The sequence below is a fragment of the Trichechus manatus genome, unplaced genomic scaffold (assembly GCF_000243295.1).
Source record: "Trichechus manatus latirostris isolate Lorelei unplaced genomic scaffold, TriManLat1.0 scaffold00031, whole genome shotgun sequence".
Lineage (NCBI taxonomy): Eukaryota > Metazoa > Chordata > Mammalia > Sirenia > Trichechidae > Trichechus > Trichechus manatus.
This window is the reverse complement of record NW_004443967.1, coordinates 7264336-7281081: the sequence shown is the minus strand read 5'-3', so window position 1 is coordinate 7281081 and position 16746 is coordinate 7264336. Positions and strand designations below refer to the sequence as shown.

Sequence of the window (16746 nt, the reverse complement as noted above, 5' to 3'; positions counted from 1 at the left end):
CCCCATTTTGCAGATGAAAAAGCTGAGATACCAAGAAGTATCAAAGTCACAAAGCAAAAGTCAAACTCAGCCTATGCTCTTAACTGTGACCTATATGGCCTCTCTTTCTTCCTGGTTTTAACCTGAAAGACATTCTCTCTCTTACTATGATTTGAATTTGTCTAACCTCATCCAGTCTGCGTGCACTTGGTGAGTCAGCCTCTGGAGAGCCTCTCTGTCGCTCCTTTGCAGTTGGAGGGAAGGCCACATAGAAGGAGTGTACTACCCCTGGGAGAGGGACCCGGCTATCCACACAAGTTCGCTTAGTGTGGCCCTAAAAACCAGTTACTGTCAGGTCAACTCTGACTCATGGTGAACTCATGTGCATCAGAACAGAACTGTTCTCCATAGGTTTTTTTTTTTTTTTTAATTTTTTATTACTTTTTAAATTTTATTGCTGTACTTTAAGTGAAAGTTTACAATTCAAGTTAGTCTCTCATACAAAAATTTATACATACATTGTTACGTCACCTTCATTGCTCTCCCTATACTATGACAGGCACACTCCTCCTTTCCACCCCTGATTTCCTGTGTCTATTCAGCCAGCTCCTGACTCACTCTGCCTTCTCATCTCACCTCCGGACAGGAGCTACCCATTTAGTCTCATGTATCTACTTGAGCTAAGAAGCACACTCTTCACGAGTATCATTTTATGTCCCACAGTCCAGTCTAATCTTTGTCTAAAGAGTTGGCCTCAGGACTGGTTGTAGTTCTGGGTTGACAAAGTACAGGGGCCATGCTTTCTAGGGTTCCTCCAGTCTCAGTCAGATCATTAAGTCTGGTCTTTTTATTAGAATTTGAGTTCTGCACCCCACTTTTCTCCTGCTCCATCAGGGACTCTCTGTTGTGTTCCCTGTCAGGGCGATCACTGGTGGTAGCCGGGCACCATCTAGTTCTACTAGTCTCAGGCTGATGTGGTCTGTGGTTTATGGGGCCCTTTCTGTCTCTTGGGCTAATACTTTCCTTGTTTCTTTGGTGTTCTTCATTCTCATTTACTCCAGGTAGATTGGGACCAATTGATACATCTTAGATGGCCACTCGCTAGTTTTTAAGACCCCAGAAGCCACTCACCAAAGTAGGATGCAGAACATTTTCTTAATAAAATTTGTCATGCCGATTGACCTAGATGTCCCCTGAAAACATGGTCCCTGGACCCCTGCCCCTGCTACTCTGACCCTCGAAGTGTTTGGTTGTATTCAGGAAACTTCTTAGCTTTGGTTTAGTCCAGTTGTGCTGTCTTCCCCTGTAGTGTGTGCTGTCCTTCCCTTCACCTAAGATAATTCTTATAATAGTGGGCTTATATAACATTTGTCCTCCTGTGACTGACTAAATTCACTCAACATAATGCCCTCCAGATTACTCCATGTTATGAGACGTTTCATGGATTCAACGTTGTTCTTTATCGTTGCGTAGTATTCCATTGTGTGAATATACCATAATTTGTTTATCCATTCTTCTGTTGATGGGCACCCAGTTGCTTCTATCTTTTTGCTATCATGAACAGTGCTGCAATGAACATGAGTGTGCATATATCTATTAGGGTGACGGCTCTTATTTCTCTACGATATATTCCAAGGAGCAGGATTACTGGATCATATGGACTTCTATTTCTAGCTTTTTAAGGAAGCGCCAAATCGATTTCCAAAGTGGTTGTACCATTTTACATTCCCACCAATGTGAATAAGTGTTCCAGTCTCTCCACAACCTCTCCAACATTTATTATTTTGTGTTTTTTTGGATTAATGCTTGCCTTTGTGGGATGGGATGGTATCTCATTGTAGTTTTGATTTGCATTTCTCTAATGGGTAATGATCGTGAGCATTCTTCATGTGTCTGTTAGCCACCTGAATGTCTTCTTTGGGGAAGTGCCTGTTCATATCCTTTGCCCATTTTTTAATTGAGTTATTTGACTTTTTGTTGTTGAGGTTTTGCAGTATCTTGTAGATTTTAGAGATCAGACGCTGATCGGATTTGTCATAGCCAAATTTTTTTTCCCAGTCTGTAGGTTGTCTTTTTACTCTTTTGATGAAGTCTTTTGATGAGCCTAAGTGTTTGATTTTTAGGAGTTTCCAGTTATCTAGTTTCTCTTCTGGTGTTTGTGCATTGTTACTTATGGTTCGTATTCTGTTTATGCGACGTTTTATTGCTCGTAGCGTTTTCCCTATTTTTTCTTCCATGATCTTTATCTTTTTTGATTTTATATTTAGGTCTTTGATCCATTTTGAGTTAGTTTTTGTGTATGGTGTGAGATATGGCTCTTGTTTCTTTTTTTTGCAGTTGGATGTCCAGTTATGCCAGCACCATTTGTTAGAGAGATTGTCTTTTCCCCAATTAATGGACTTTGGGCCTTTGTCAAATATTAGCTGCTCATAGGTGGATGAATTTATGTCTGGATTCTCAGTTCTGTTCCATTGGTCTATGTATCCTGTTATTTTTTGTCCATTCTGTCACCCTCCATCTCTTTATGGGTGCATTTAGCCATTTACATTCAGTGTAATTATTGATAGGTGTGAGTTTATTGCTGTCATTTTGTAGTGCTTTTTTTTTGTGGTGCTGACATTTTCTTTGTTCCTTTTACTCTCCTGTGCTGAATTCCTTTTTTTGTGGATTTTTTTTCATTTCTTTTGTTTTTGTAGGTTTTGTTTTTGTTGAGACTTTATGCTTTTCTTCTTTATTTTGATGACTAGGTTTGTTAACTTTCTTTGTGGTTACCTTGAAATTTGACCTTATCTTCCTAGGTTTGAACCAGTCTATTATTACTTGGTATCACCTTGCCTTCGTCTCCATTAGAAGGTCCTATACCTACACCATTTATTCCCTCTTTTATTGTTCTGATGTTGTTGTCATTTACAGATTAACCTCTCTGGTTCCCTGTTGTAATTCTTTTGGTTTTGGATAGTCCTCAAGAGTTCATTTCCTAGGTTGGTATCTGGCTGGTACAATCCTGTGTCCTAGATTCAGCCTGTGGTCTGATGTTGTTTGTTCTCAGATCAAAGGCCTCCCTTTAATAATTCTTTTAAGTTTGGTTTGGTTTTTAAATATTCCCTTCATTTCTGTTTATCTGGAATGACCTAATTTCACCATCATATTTGAATGAGAGTTTTGCAGCATGTATTATTCTTGGCTGGCAATTTTTATCTTTTAAGGTTTTATATATGTCGTCTCATTGCCTTCTTGCTTGTGTGGTTTCTGCCGAATAATCCGAGCTTAGTGTTATTGTTTCTCCTCTGTATGTGACTTTTTTTTTTTTTCTCTAGCTACTCTCAGGATTCTGTTTGCCTTTGGTTTTTGTGATTGTGATTATGATATGCCTTGGTGATTTTCTTTTGGGTTCTATCCTATATGGGGTTTGTTGAGCTTCTTGGATATTCAGCTTTTTATCTTTCATGATACTGGGGAAATTTTCTATCCACAAGTCTTCAATGATCCTCTCTGTGTTTTCTGTTTTCTTCCCCTGTTGTGGAAATCCAATCACTCATGGATTTTTGCATTTGATTGTATTCCCCATAATTCTCAGGGTTTCTTCATTTTTCTTTATTCTTTTTTCTGATTTTTCCTCAGAGTTGTATCCACGTGTTTGTCTTCAGTTTCACAGATCCTATCTTCCATCGTTTCAACCCTGCTCCTCAGCCCTTCTATGACATTGTCCATTTCTGAAATCTTGTTGTTTATCTTTAGGATTTCTAATTGTTGTTTTTGTATGATTTCTAGTTGTGAATTTATTTTGGCATTTTGTTCCTGTATTATTTTTTTGAATTATTCCATTTTGGGGGGGTCTGTATTTTTCATGAATTTGTCTGCTTTTCCATGAATTTGTCTATTTTTTCCTCATTTTTGTCAGCTTTTTGCTTAACTGTTGGATAATTCTGAATATTAAAGATTTTAATTCCCTATCAGGTAGTTCTAGTGCCTTTTCTTCTACTGGAAGGTCATCTGATGTTTTATTTTGGATGCCTACTGGAGCCATCCTGTCCTGTTTTTGTATATGTTTTGATATTGTCTGCTGTCTTTGGGCATTCAGTAGTTATTTTCCTTGTTTATTAATTGTAGATTTGTTTGTTTCATCCTGCTTTTTTGTTTTATTTGGTTATGACTGAGCAGGTAGGCTGTACGTTCTTTGTAGTTTGCTCATCTCTGGACATGATACTTTTTACCTCCTTCTCCAATGGACAGGGCAGTCACTCAGGTATGGTACAGCAGGGCAAGTCCAGCTGAAGGGGAGTTGCTGGGATGGGTTGTTTGTGGCACATACTAGGGCTGACATGGTGGGCTGGGAATCAGTGCAGGGCAGGTTTTGGTAGGCCATGCCTGTGCTGTTTGGGTGTGTGATGTTCAGAGCATGGTGCATGTAGGCAGGAAGGAGAGGGGAGATTGTAATGTGTGGAGCTAAGATGGATATGGGAAAGAGGAAAGAGAGGAGAGAGGAACAGGAGCCAAAAATATGCATACAAACAAACAAAAAAGGAGTGCTAAAGGAGGTTGCTGTTGGAGTGGAGCGATGAGAGACTGAGAAATGGAGAAAAACAAAAAGGAAAAACAGAAAAAGGGTAAAAGAAAAAAATGAATAAATAAAAATCAGAGGAAAAAAAGAAAAGCCCCCAGGGATCCCACCCAGTGCAACTGCTAGGACTAGAGAAGTTGCTCCCAGGCCATGAAGTACTGCCTGGCTAGAAGGGGTAGAGGTGTCACACAGTGCCAAGTATTCAGGAGACAGAAAGAGAAGGTAAGCATAGAGAGATGAGAAACTGGAAATGAAGAAAGACAAAAAAGGGAAAAAGAGAGAGAAGAAAACAAAACAAAGAAATAAAATGAACCAAAAGAACAAAAGCAAAACCAAAAAAAAAAAAAAACAAGAAAAAAGAAATGCACCCAGTGATGTCACTGTGCATCTGCGCAGAGTAAGGGAGTAGCTCCCAAGCCACACAGTACTGCCTGGCTAGGAGGGGGTCCCAAGCCTAGAAAAGAAAAAGAAAACAAACAAATCAAAATAGAACAAATCAGAACAAACAAACAAAAAAGCCCAGGGGGTCCCACCAGTGTGGTGTCACGGGCCAGGAAGCAGTTTCACAGTCGAGCTGTGTTTTGCAGCCTTTCAGGAAGAAGCAAAGATGGCACATGGAGCCAGGTATTTGAGAGAAAGGAGTGGGAGGTAGTGAGAGGTGAGGAAGAAATCTAAAGAAGCAGAAAAAAGCAACACCAGCAGGCAACAAATGGCACTCAAGGAGCTGGCCAGTGTGGGCAGGTGGAATTCAAATGATACCGGGGTGAAGCCAGTGCTTCCTGGCCAAGAGACTATGGCCACAGGAAGCAGAGGAGGCCGATTGGGGGTGAAGAAGGGTGAGGGGTGGGAAAGCGTATATCACTGGTTACCAGTTGTTCTGTCTCCTGCTGGAAACTCTGTGAAGCTGCTTTCTTGTACCCCCTGTTCACTGATCTCTGATAGGAGTCTAAGATGGCAGATCCATGTTGCGGTAGCTGATAGGGGACCTCTACATGTATCTCTCCTCACTCTCTGTTCTCAGTCAGTTTCTTATTCCATTCGGTGCTTGGCTGAGTTATCTCTTCATTTGATGCTTAGGCTTTCAGGATTGATGTGTGTCTCTGTTGGAGTTGGTTTTTCAGATCTTTGCTGTGAAGGGACAGCGTGGTGCTTCTGTCTATAATGCCATGTTGCCTGGAAATGATCTTCTGGATTTCTGATTGCTGTGTCTCTATGGATTCTCGCAGCCTGTTAAATTTGTCATTATACTCTTCTTTAATCTTTTTAAGTTCCTTTATTGCTTGGTCTGCATTTAACATCGTTTCCTTCCTGATCTCTTGAAAAGTTCTGTATATTAATCTTTTGTATTCTGCCTCCAGTAATTCCAAGAAATTCTCTTCCTCTGGAAATGTCTTGATTCTTTGTTTTGAGAGCTTGCTGATATCATCGTGGTCTGCTTCTTTATGTGATTTGATATTGACTGTTGTCTCCGAGCCATCAATAAGTTATTATATTTATTTATGTTTGCTTATTGTGTCCTAGCTTCTTGTTTTGTTTTGATATGCCCAAATAGGCTGCTCATGTGAGCTAGCCAAGTCACTGGCACCCCTGAAGTTCCAACATCCTGCCATCAATTGGCCAGAACTGCCACTAAATATGTGAGCCCAGGAGTCCACCCACTCCTCCTGTAGGATTCAGCTCAGGTGTCCACATAGTCGGCCACCAAGTGTGTAGTGCAGGCTCTCACTTACAGTGCTAGACAGGCATGGATGATTGTTGTAGGCAACGGCATCTGGCTGCAGCAGGGGGGTCACATGCTGAGCAAGGCAGGGGGCCCATGGCCGCCCCCGAGTGTCCGGGAGGAAAGGGTATCCCTGTTCCCTAGAGTATGTATGTAGATGGGTTTTGCAGCTGGATTATGAGCACCCAATGCTGTTGGCTGTAAGGACTGAGGGGCACCACTTATTCTTGGGCCCCTGTTGCAGGTGGCTAGGTAGCGTGGGTGGAGCTACCAGTCCTCAGGCCCCTGATGTGGGTAGGTGAAGAACCTGCTTAATAGGCAGAGCAGTGTCAAATGTCATGAACCTTCCACTTCACAGCTGAAACAGTTGAAATTAGACTTCAGGTATATACCCTGTTGTACCGTGGTAATGAAGGCCTACGCTGTTGAAATGGGCCGACACAAGTCTCTGCAGGGGGAAAGGCACTCAAAGTCCATGGATCCCTTATACCTGTGCCTAGGCAAAGGAGATGTGCCTACCCTGAGTTCCTGGCATAGGGGAGCCGGCAGATTATTTTTTACCCTCTTAATTTGTTCCCTTTCCAAGGCCAGGAGAATGGCTCAGGGCACGTGACAGGTCCTACTTCCGACCCAGGGCACTCTGCAATCGCTGAAGCCATCCTAGACCCAGTGCAGAGCAGGGAGCAGGGAGGTAAATGGGAGACAGGTTTTTCCCTAAGGGGGGTGTTTTTGATCCGCGCAGTAGGCTGGACGCAAGTACTTGTCTTTCACCGATCGAGGGCTACTTCTCTCTGGTTCTGGATGCCCAAGTAGACCCTCTGCCGCTGGGTCTCTCCTGATGTGGAAAACGCCTCCTGAGCGCTGCTGCTTGCCTCACTGTGCACCACGAGCTGATCTGGCCTGAAGGGCTCTGGCTTCTGCTGAGTCAGGTCTGGCAACTCCTCGCTGCTTCTGAACCATCTGTCCCTACCCCGCCACTCAGTCCAATTCCTCAACTTTGCCTTTGATGTTCAAGGCTCCTAGATTGTAATATATAATCAATTCACGTTTTTTTTTTTGGGTCTTTGCTGTAAGAGGGACCACCAGAAGCATCTGACTACTCTACCGTCTTGGCCCCGCCCCCTCCATAGTGTTTCCAATGCTGATTTTTTGGAAGTAGATCACCAGGCCTTTCTTCAGAGGTGGCTCTGGGTAGACTCAAACCACCAACCTTTTGGTTAGCAGCTGAGCTTGTAATCATCTGCACCATCCAGGGACTCAGGATTCAAGTAGCTCTATGAACCCCTCCAAATGGTTTGCAAAGTCTGAACATTTATCAGATCCCAGAGGAGCACATAGCCCAGAGCAGGTTGAGAGCTGGCTGCAAGGCCTTGGGAGGGGACTACCCGGGGGACATCCCAGTGCACATGGCCAGCCAGCTTAGGGAAGGGCAACCATTCTGAACTCACTCTCTGGGGCCCTCAGAAGGCCTTTGTGTGGGGACTGACATTTCCTGCCTAAATGCGAAATTCCTTGGCCCCAGCACAGAGTTGAATGTGTTTGCTCTAATGAAGTATTTGCTGGAGCGTGTTTGCCGTCTGATCTCACACGCACACCGGCTGCTTTGTTTTGAGAGCTGCAGTTTCAAGAAACAACAGCACAATTTAGGAACCAAATGAAATGGCGCCAGTTGAGTAGTGGTTGAGGCAGGACACAGCTCCCTACCCTTCCTGGGAAGTGAGGCATGGTCTCGGTCACAGTTTGGAGAAAGAGTGAGATAGAAAAGAAATTACAAAAGCAATCTGTAAAGGACAAACGCCGCCTTCACTATACCCCACCTTAGCACAACTGTTTTTCTGTGTGCCAGTATCTGTCTGTCTGCAGGCATCATTTTAGTGTTGGAATCATTATGTGCATAGACTTGTCCTATTATGTTCACCTGATATTATATTGTGACATTTTCTGGTGTTGCTACATGGCTTTCATATTTATATTTGTAATTTCTTTCAATTGTGCTCCTTGCATGAAATGACTTTTTAAAATATGTGGATGAATAGAATTTTTTTAACATAGGATAATTTTTTCAGAGAAAGATTAGTTAATTAAAGTGTTTTTAATGTTGCCATATGATTTTCTAAAGTATGAAACTAGATAGTTTATGATGGCTCTATCTCTGATGTGTGAAAGTAGAGATTTTACCACAATCCCATCACCATTGGATATTATACTTTTATATTTTACTCTATGGGGTTAATAAGTGTTTAACCTGTGTGTGCATGCGTAGATAGATACATAAGTAGATCACAAAAAAAAAAAAAAAAAAAAACTGTTGCCATAGAGTCGATTCCAACTCACAGTGACCCCAATAGGAAAGAGTAGAAGTTTCCAAGGAGCAGCTGGTGGATTCAAACTGCTGACCTTTTGGTTAGCAGCTGAGCTCTTAACCATGCACCACCGGCTCCAGATATATGTATATATAAATATATAGATATATATGGGTACATATTTACTCAAGAGATTGATGGATTTCCATGTGCTTTTTTAACTGTTTATTTCCACTTGGGAATATTTCTTTGTGACCTTTGCCTCTTCAGCTCTTGGGCTTTGGGACTCACACATGAATCTGTTAGGTCACATGTGATGAAACCTATTTCCTCACCTGTTTTCCTTCTTTTCCTCAGTTTTCTTAGTTTCTAAAAAAACCAGGAACTTAACTTTTTTAAGTTCAATATTTTGATTTTTTTCTTTGATTTCTCCCACTTCAGCACTTTTTCAGGACACAGGACAAAACAGAAATGAAGAAAGCGATGACTCTTTTGGGGGGTAAAATAAATAATACTCTCTTAACCTCTCCCCAGACCTTAGGGCTTTCCACCCTCACAGTGATTTAGGGGGTCAGCACGGAGTGTTGACAAATGCTCCCCTTTTTACAAACGAAGACCGTCTGGGCACAGGCTTGTTAGGGTAGTAGGTGCGGTTGGGTTCAAGTCTACTGACCCCACTCCTCTTTCCACCCACCACCCTGCCGGCTTGGGAAGGCCTTTGGTAGAGCAGTTTTGGGCCATTATCAGGCAGTGTAGACACTGGTGACTAAATTTCATGTCACAGACCCTGCTGGGTGGGGGAGGGAAGGCCTGGCCACTGGCCCTGCCAAGTTGCCCAGGAAGGTGCACCCCGTCCTGCTGATGAGGCCTGCTCACTGGGAAAGGTGAAACGAGATAAGACAAGTCAAGTGCTTGGCTTAGTGTCCAGCATAAAAAGAGCAAACACAAAAGGGAACCGATTATTAATATTTTTGTTATTAAACTCCGTGTTACAGCCATTCTCTACCGTGGAGCATCCGTTCTCCATCACCAAGTGCTTATTATGTGCAGACTCTGGGCCAAGCGTTCTACACACAGTACCTCCTTTAATCTTCACAACAGCCCTGGGATCCCATTTCACAGATGAGGAAAGTAAGGCTTAGAGTAATTAAGATCACACACTTTTAACCAGTTGGGATGAGTCGATCCCAGCTCATGGTAACCCCATGTGTGTTAGGATAGAATAATGTTCCATAGGGTTTTCAATGGCTGATTTTTTGGAAGTAGATCTCCAGGCCTTTCTTCTGAATGGTCAGCCTTTTGGTTAGCAGCCAAGCGTGTTAACCATTTGCACCACGCAGGGACTCCAAGATCACAAACGAGGAAGTGGCAAAGCTGGGATTCCACCCCAGGTCTGTGCCCTGCTCTATGGTTCCACCACGGGCAGGGTGAGGCTGGAAGATGAGGTATGATTTTCACCCATATCATACACAGGAAAAGACTGAGCACCAGTGACGTGCCCGAGGCCACACAGTGAGTATGTGGCCAAGCCTGGTCTTGGAGCCAGGAATCCTGAGACCAGGTCTACTTCTCCACCCTGATCAGAGCAGGAACTGCAGCTAGCCAAGTGCCCGCCATGTGCCAGGTGGTCTTCTGGGCCCTTTTGGTCCTTATCCACCCAGGAGGGGGTCCTGGAGAGAGGCTGGGCTCGGATCCAGGCTCGCCTGAGCCTGAAGCCCTTGCTCGGCCGTGCCGGCCCAGCCACCATGCGTTTGCCCTGCAGGATCGTGGAATGTGAGCCAGCGTGCCAGCACGCCAGTGCCCAGCTAGGACACAACAGGGTGTCTTTGTCCCTGCTCCACTGACAGCCAGATTGTTTTTCTCACACGCGGCTGACATCCCTTGGCCAGCTGAGTCGGGAGGGCTGAGGAGTTTTATTATTTATTTTATTTATTTTCCAAATTTACAGACTTTCCGAGGAGAGGCCGGCTCTCCAATGTGTAGGCACTTTTTACGAAACTTCTGCCTCTCTCAGGCAAGCTGGGACTCATTACTGAAAGCTGGTTATGCATAATAACCAGTTATAATGGCTAACATTGATGGAGAGCTTCCTTTGTTGCAGAAATGGGATCTTCCAGCCACTCTAGGATGTGAGGATTTATCAGCCTTGGGCGACATGAGTCAGAATTGACTGGACGGCAGCAGGTTTGGTTTTTTGGATTTTTTATAAGTGAGTCACAGAGAGTAGGTGAATTCCTCAAGTCCACACAGCTAGGAACAGACAGAGCTGAGATTCAAACCCAAGTATAATCTAAGTCCCAAACCCACACCCTTAACCACTGAGCTCCCTGCCCTCAGCAGCCTTGCTTCCTGATGGTGGAGACAGAGGATACGTGAGGCCGTGGAATGTTTTCCTTGTACGCTTTGCATGGGTCAAGGCCTGCCTTGAATTCTGGTTGTATCTGTCGGTTTCTCTCCTTCCTTCCTCCGGGCTAGGTAAACTTTGTGTTGCAGCACAGTGAAGGACCCACATGTACCTGATGGAATGAGAGAATGAATGAGGGAGAAGGTGAATGAATGGCCAGATGTCTTGGCTGATTGGGTGTGGATGCTTTTGGGAACTCTGCAGCTTTAATGGTAGCTTCAGGTTTAAAGGAAATAAGACATGGACCCACACCCTTGACTTGTCTTTGAGGACCTACATTTGCCTCCACCGCTCTTTGCAGGCCACTTGGTGGTTAAGCCTGTGGGCTGTGGGTGACTCTCATCTCTGTCCCCTCTAGCTCCAAGATTTCAAGCAAGTGACTTAATCTCACCATCCTCAACTTCCCCATGTGACATAACATCAGTTTGTACTTCTTAGAAGGAAAATTAAATGAGCATAGGTGTCCCTGGATGGCGCAAATGGTTAAGCGCTCAACTATGAGCTGAAAGACTGGGGGTTCGAACTCACTGACAGGCACCTTGAAGACAGACCTAGTGATCTGCTTCTGAAAGGTCACAGCCTTGCAAACCCTGTGGCGCAGTTCTCCTCTGCACACATGGGGTCGCCAGGAGTCGAAAGCAACTCTCCGGCAACTAACAACAACAGCAATTTACACACTGGGTGTAAACAAGAGTTCCTGTGATTTCTTCCCGGGTGAGTCAATTTTACTTAGAAGTTTTTTGTTTTTTTTTTAAAAAGTAAGAAATTTGTGTGATGGGTAGGTACCTGGCTGTTTATCATACCATCTTCTCTACTTTTGTGGATGCTTGAAATTTTCTGCAAGAAAACATTGTAAAAACAAGTCATAGAAATTGAAGATGTTAATTTGATTTAGAAAACAAACACAGATATATTGTGGAATAGAATGCAAAATGAATATGCAATTTTAAGACGAAACCCAGATTTGAGAGAAATGAATGCCTTAAAGCAGCCCCTTGATGTTACGGCCTCAGATCAAACTCGCTTATAATCTCACAGGGCCTTCAGTTTTTTCATCTTAGAAACGTCATAGAAAAGTCAGGAATAGTGCCGCTTCCCTCCCAGTGCTGGAATATGATTCATGCTAGACAAGAGATGTGAGGGTGCTTTGTAAATTATACAGTGCTTTCCAATTTGATCAGTGGTTCATTCATTCAACACATCTTTCTTGAGGACCTACTATGTATTAGGTGCCAGGCCAGGTGCTGGGGACACAGCCATGCACAAGTTCTCCACGGGGAGGCAGGACAGCCATGGGTGCTTTGCTGAGATCAGACTTCCAGGGTACTAATTCTGATTCTGCCACTTATGCCTTGGCCTGAGTTTCCTGGTCTGTAAAATGGGTACAGTAACAGTGTGGTTCCCTCTTCTGCATTGGTATGAAGACGGAATGGGGCAATCGATGTAAAGTGCCTAGGGCAATGTCCAGCACACAGCACGTGTTTAGTAAATGTTCATTATTATCGCCAACATGGAGGTTGTAGCCTAGTAGGGGAGGCTAACAATAAGCAAATAAGCAAAATGAGTATAAAGTATGTAAGTGCTGTGGAGGAATGGGGTGGCATGATATGATACGGGTAACAGGTGTGGACAGGGAGGCCTCTCTGGAGCCCTTTAAGGTGAGCCTGTGGGATGATATGAGGCAGAGGTGGAGGTGGGGGCACGAGCTGGGTCTGTTAGAGAACCAAAGCAGGCCAGAATAGTATCAGGTACTGAGTACGGTTGGGCAGGTTGTGAACAGGGCTGGAGAAGAAGAAAGAAGTCGGTTTTCTCTATTACATGAAACCTTTCAGCTCTGAGTCTATGATTTGCTGAGGCCCTGTGAAAGCTCTCTGGGCCGTGTAGTCATCTCAGTTTTCCTTCTCTGAGCCTTGTCTCATTTTGCTGTCTTCCTTGAGCTGGGGCTTCCAGAATGGCCCAGTTTAGTAGGAACCATGAGCTCTGCAAGGCCAGGGTTTCAGAAGGTCTGGTAACACTGCTGAGTGAGTAGCATAGACATTCCCTCTGCTGCTTGAAATGCTTATGAAAAATATTTGGATAACCCTCCATTACCTGAGCAGGCATTTCTAAAGTTTACATTGCAGGCATGAGTGATTGTGATATTTTGAGAAATAATTTCCTCTGACCGGTGGCTTTTTCCCCTGGAAGAGCCATGATGTAGCACATGTTGTATATGTGAAGTGTGTTTTGGAATGTTAATGGGGAGGCTGAGTCACAGCAGATGGCGTGGAAATCCAGGCAGGAAAGGATGTGTAAACTGACCACGTTGATTTGACTCAGAGATCCCATTTTTAAATGCACCAAAGATCAGAGGTCAAGCAGTATGGCACATGCCTGGACTTTCCCTGAAAGGTTTTATGTCATCTTTGCTAGTCTAATTCTTGGTCCTGTTATAAAGGAGCCACTTTTATGATATTCAGTTTATAGACAGCACTCTGGTGACATAATATAAGGTCTGAAACAGCTTTTTCTGGAAGTTTCCTGAATAAAAGCTCAGATTTGGACTAGTACCAGTGTTTCTCAAACTCAAAAACAATTTTTTTTATATAAACATTAGAAAAAAAAATCCACTCACCCCCATATATTCTGTGTTTCTGCACCAGCCAAGAAAAATTTGCCTAGCTCTGTTTTGTAATTTGCAGCCCTGGTGGTGCAGTGGTGAGAGCTATGACTGCTAACCAAAAGGTCGGCAGTTCAAATCTACCACGCGCTCTCTGGAAACCCTCTGGGGCAGCTCCACAGGGTCGCTGTGAGTGGGAATCGACTCGATGGCAACAGGTTTTTTTGTTTTCTGTTTTTGGTTTTATTCAGTAATTTATAATACACAAGGAATAGACATTTTCCTGGTCCGACTATGTAAATTATAATAGGAATAAGAAGTCATATTTTGCATTGTACATAGCCTGGCCCTATGCTGAGTGTTTTTCATATATTATCTCATGCAATTATCCTACATAGAATTATTGGCCCCATTTGACAGGTAGAGAAACGGGCACCAAGAGATGTGTCCCCAGGTCACCAGAGTAGGGGCCAGGGAGTGGCTGAGCCTGGATTTGACCCCTGGCTTGGCTGACCCCATGCTTCCTCCTATGATACACTCCCTGTACCCGGACGCCTTGTGCCCCCAGGACTCATGCCCTCAGCGGCTGAGCCATCAACAAATGTTTCACCGTTTCATCCTGAGAGCTGAGGGCTGAAGGGCTCAGCTGCCTCCTCCTCGGTGTGTCCAGCCTTTTTCACAGTTGGCGGCTGGTGGAAGTGGCAGGGTATCCTGGCTGCCTGGTGGAGTTAGCTGGGCCTGCCTCTGGGCTGTGTCTTCTATTTGCATGAATTGGGTGGGAGTGTCTGTTTGGGGGCTGAATAGGAAAGAGGGAGTCTGTTGGCCGGGAAGTATCTGGTGGGCAGAGAGGATCTCAGAGAGGATGAGAAGGGTGCGGTCTGAAGCTGAGGGAGCTGTTGTCCTTCAGAATGTAACTTTATGCTCCAGCCACTGTGCTAGGGTCTGTGGGCTACAAATGTGGACATGGCCAGCCTGCTTTTGGGAGCTTGAGCTAGAGGGGAAGACGGGCAACCTGAAGTTGGAAAGACCTGTATTCTAGTTTCAGCTCATCTGCTTCTTCGCTAGATGACCTTTCTGGGCCTCAAATTTGTCACCTGTACAATAGGTTAATAATATTACTGTTGTCAGAGTTGTTAGAAGCGCTATGATAGGAGTGCATGGGAAGATAAGGCACCAGAGGACAGAAGAGGGGCCTCATGTCATCTTGGGGGGCAGGGGATGTCCTGGAAGAAGTGACATCTAAGCTGAGACCTGTAGGAGGACAGGTTTACTTGGTAAAACAAATGAAGAATGGGGACCTGTGGGCAGCAGGCCCACGTGGCCCGGGTGACCAGGGTGTGGGGATGGGAGAGTGGTGTGATTTGGCTTTGGGATGAGCCTCTTTTGGGGACTTGGGCGTTCAGGTGAGGTCTGTGATTTGTACTGGTGGGCTGGTGATGTTTTCGCTACCCTTCATCACAGCCCACAGCCTGGGACCCCACGGCCCAGAAGGTGGAGGAGAGATTGTATGGAGGAATCTGCAGCAGAGTCCACAGGGAGCACTGTAGGGGGAGTGTTTGGAGGGGAGGCGGCGAGAACTTACTGTAGCGCAGCCTCCCATAAGTCTGGGCATGTCTTAAATAGCTGGGGAAGCAGAGAGGCCTGTCAGCCCCCAAGAGCCACCCTAAGGTCCGTGTGGTGGCGTTTGTCCTGCCAGGTGGGCAAAACCTGTTGGGTTCTGTTTCTTTGACTGATTTAGTTGGTCTGTCATCAAACACCTGCCCTGTGCCAGGTGTTCTTCTGAGCACTGGGACACAGAGGTGAGCAACACAGTCCACGTTCCTTCTTTGTAGTGGGGCTGGGGCAGCTGTTTTAGATAGGGTGGTCTGGGAAGCTGACATTTCCTGAAGGACGTGAAGCAAGCCACACAATTCTCTTGGGGAATGTGCCCCACGCAGGGTGACCAGCAAAAGCAAAGATCCTGAAGCGGGACCCCATTTGGCATGTTCAGTTTCGTGAAATGTGTGTGGGTTTCAACTCCGGGTGTGGGAGAGCGTGGAAGAGTCCAGGTCACAAGGCATCAGGAGGCCAATTCCTGTAGGACCTGGTAGCAGAAGAGTGACATGATATCGCTGTGGCTGCTGTGTGGGAATGAGACCATAGGGGACAGGGAGGATGGTGGGAGGTGATGGGGAGACGGGCCTAACTTTGAATCCCAGCCCTGCTGCTAATGGCTGAGGAAGCCTGAGCAAGTGCCTCAGTCTTCCTGAACTTCCATTTTCTTTCCTGTAAAATGAGGTGGAAGCGTTGGTGGTTCAGTGGTAGAATTTTCGCCTTCCATGCGGAAGACCTGGGTTCGATTCCCAGCCAATGCACCTCAAGCACAGCTACCACCTGTCTGTCAGTGGAGGCTTGTGTGCTGCTATGATGCTGAGCAGGTTTCAGTGGAGCATCTAGACAAAGACAGACTGGGAAAAAAAGTACTGGTGATCTACTTCCGAAAATCAGTCAGTGAAAATCCCATGGATCACATTGGTCCAATCTGCTACTGATCAAGGGGATGGCATAGGACCCAGCAGTGTTTAGTTCCTTTGTACACAGGCTCTCCACGAGCCGAGGGCTGACTCAATGGCAGCTGACAACAGCAACAATAAAAATGGGGAGAGCCACTGAGAGGTAGGTGAGCCCTGGCTGGCTGGTGTGTGGTCAACAAGGGCAGTCCTTCATGACTGTGACTATTATTAAAGCAGGCAAACCCAAGGTTGAGTGCGTATTGCTTTAATGCTTCCCTGAAAATCAAAACTGTCTGCTCTCTGCCTTCAGCGCTGCGCCTGCATGTCATCTCCCATCTCCTCAAGAGCCTTCATGTTACTGTGGCCAGGGGTCCATGGTGAAGGCAGAAGGCGCCCCAGGCCTTCCCACAGCAGGGGCAGATGGGTGGGGCTGTGCTGTTCCTGCTGATTCTGACAAGCTGGCACCAAGTCCAATGTCTTGTCACCGGAGGTTGGGTCCCTGATGGGGAGGGGCCGTGGGGACATCAAGGAGGGGCACCCAAACCAGAATGGGAGGGGCAGGCAGGGCTTCCTGGAGTCAGGGGGTCCATGTTGAGGATGAGAGTAGTTCTCCAGGCTGCTGCTGGTGATGGGATGTGGGGATGAGTGATTTCAATGTGTTTGACATCCCTGAATAAGAGGAGTGGGT

At 45.3% G+C, this 16746-nt stretch overlaps 1 non-coding gene across 1 annotated transcript; it reads left to right on the top strand.

Moving 5' to 3' along the window:
• The first annotated feature begins 15849 nt into the window (after positions 1–15849).
• Positions 15850–15920, top strand: TRNAG-UCC (transfer RNA glycine (anticodon UCC)). Its single transcript has one exon. It is a non-coding gene; the product is annotated as a tRNA-Gly (tRNA).
• Positions 15921–16746: the final 826 nt, after the last annotated feature.